Genomic DNA, 1,604 nt, shown 5'->3' on the forward strand with positions numbered 1-1,604 from the left:
AGTCAATCCCTGTGGATTCGATCCTGTAAGATACTACAACACCTGTATACTTGCAGGTAAAACTGCACTAGATTTTTGATTCATTAATTTGAGTCAAAGTTTAGTCGCAGCAAGTTTTTGGCGCCGTTGCCGGGAATTGCAATGTGTGATGATTTTTTTAGAAATCTTTTGCTAATTGTTTTTTTTATATTCTTTTTGTAGGTACAATTTTTCACGGAGAAAAAAAAAACAGAGCATGTAACATTGCTTCCATACCCATACCATTTGGTAATCTCATTTCAAAAAAAAAAAAAAAATTTGTTTTTTTTTATTGCTTGTTTTGCATTTTATTTTTTTTCTATGATCAATCCTCTATGATGAATGATCTCGTGGCAACGTGATCAAACGGGTAGATTGAGAAGAGAGGAAATCATTTTAAGTGAATCGGTTGATACTTTGTCAGGTGATTCTAAAAATTCCCAATCTAATACCATGGCTGACAATCGTAGTGTTCATGACGAACTAGAAAATGAAGAGGCACAAAATAATCCGCAAATGAGAACTTTGCGTGAATATTTGCAGCCTACAAGAACAAGTACTCCATCTTGTATGATTTTTCCTACGAATATGGGAAATTTTGATTTAAAACCGGGAGTAATCCAATTACTTCCCAAGTTTCATGGCTTAGATGCAGAAAGTCCTTATTTGCATTTAAAAGAATTTGAAGAGGTTTGTGCAACTTTACAAACTCAAACTATCAATGATGATGTTGTTAGATTAAAGTTGTTTCCATTCTCTTTGAAAGAAAAAGCTAAAAATTGGTTGAACTCCTTGAGACCAAGATCTATTGGCACATGGCAAGAAATGCAAAGAGAATTTCTAAAAAAGTTTTTTCCTACTCATAGGACCAACACTCTTCGCAGAAATATTATGAATTTTTCTCAAAAGGAAAATGAAACATTTTTTCAGTGTTGGGAACGTTTTAAAGAATTGTTGCTAACTTGCCCACATCATGGCTATGAAACTTGGCGCACCATTAGTTTCTTCTATGAAGGTTTAACATCTCAAATGCGTCAATTTGTAGAAATGATGTGTAATGGTGATTTTCTAAATAAAGATCCTGATGACGCTAGGGACTATTTTGACCAGTTAGCTGAAAATGCCCAATCTTGGGATAACACAGATCGTTCTGATCGGTCAAATAAGCCCAAACTCAGTGCCATGTCTCAAGAAGGTATGTATGTTCTTAAAGGAAATGATGATGTGAATGCTAGGATAGCAAGTCTGACAAGAAAAGTTGAAGCCATGGAACTTAGGAAGGTAAACTCGGCTAAGGCCATTGAAAAGGAAGAAGAAAATTGTGGCATTTGTGAGATTAGTGGACACCTAACTCAGGATTGTCCAACAATCGCCGCTTTTAAAGAGGTGTTGCACGAACAAGCAAATGTCATGAATTCTTATAAAAGACCATTTTCTTCCCCATATTCAGAAACATATAATCCTGGATGGAGAAATCACCCCAACTTTAGTTGGAGGAATGAATCCAATCAAAATCAAAATCCTCAAGGGCCATCTTCTTCTAGTCCTTATGTGCCTCCACATAAGAAAACCCTTGAGGAAACATT

The 1,604-nt window shown here is 35.5% G+C and overlaps 1 non-coding gene across 1 annotated transcript; it reads right to left on the bottom strand.

The window, feature by feature from the left end:
- Positions 1–894: 894 nt before the first annotated feature.
- On the bottom strand, positions 895–998 carry LOC122280209. The gene has a single exon (XR_006229795.1). It is a non-coding gene; the product is annotated as a small nucleolar RNA R71 (small nucleolar RNA).
- Between the last annotated feature and the right edge of the window lie 606 nt (positions 999–1,604).

This window comes from Carya illinoinensis, chromosome 10 (assembly GCF_018687715.1).
Source record: "Carya illinoinensis cultivar Pawnee chromosome 10, C.illinoinensisPawnee_v1, whole genome shotgun sequence".
Taxonomy (NCBI): domain Eukaryota; kingdom Viridiplantae; phylum Streptophyta; class Magnoliopsida; order Fagales; family Juglandaceae; genus Carya; species Carya illinoinensis.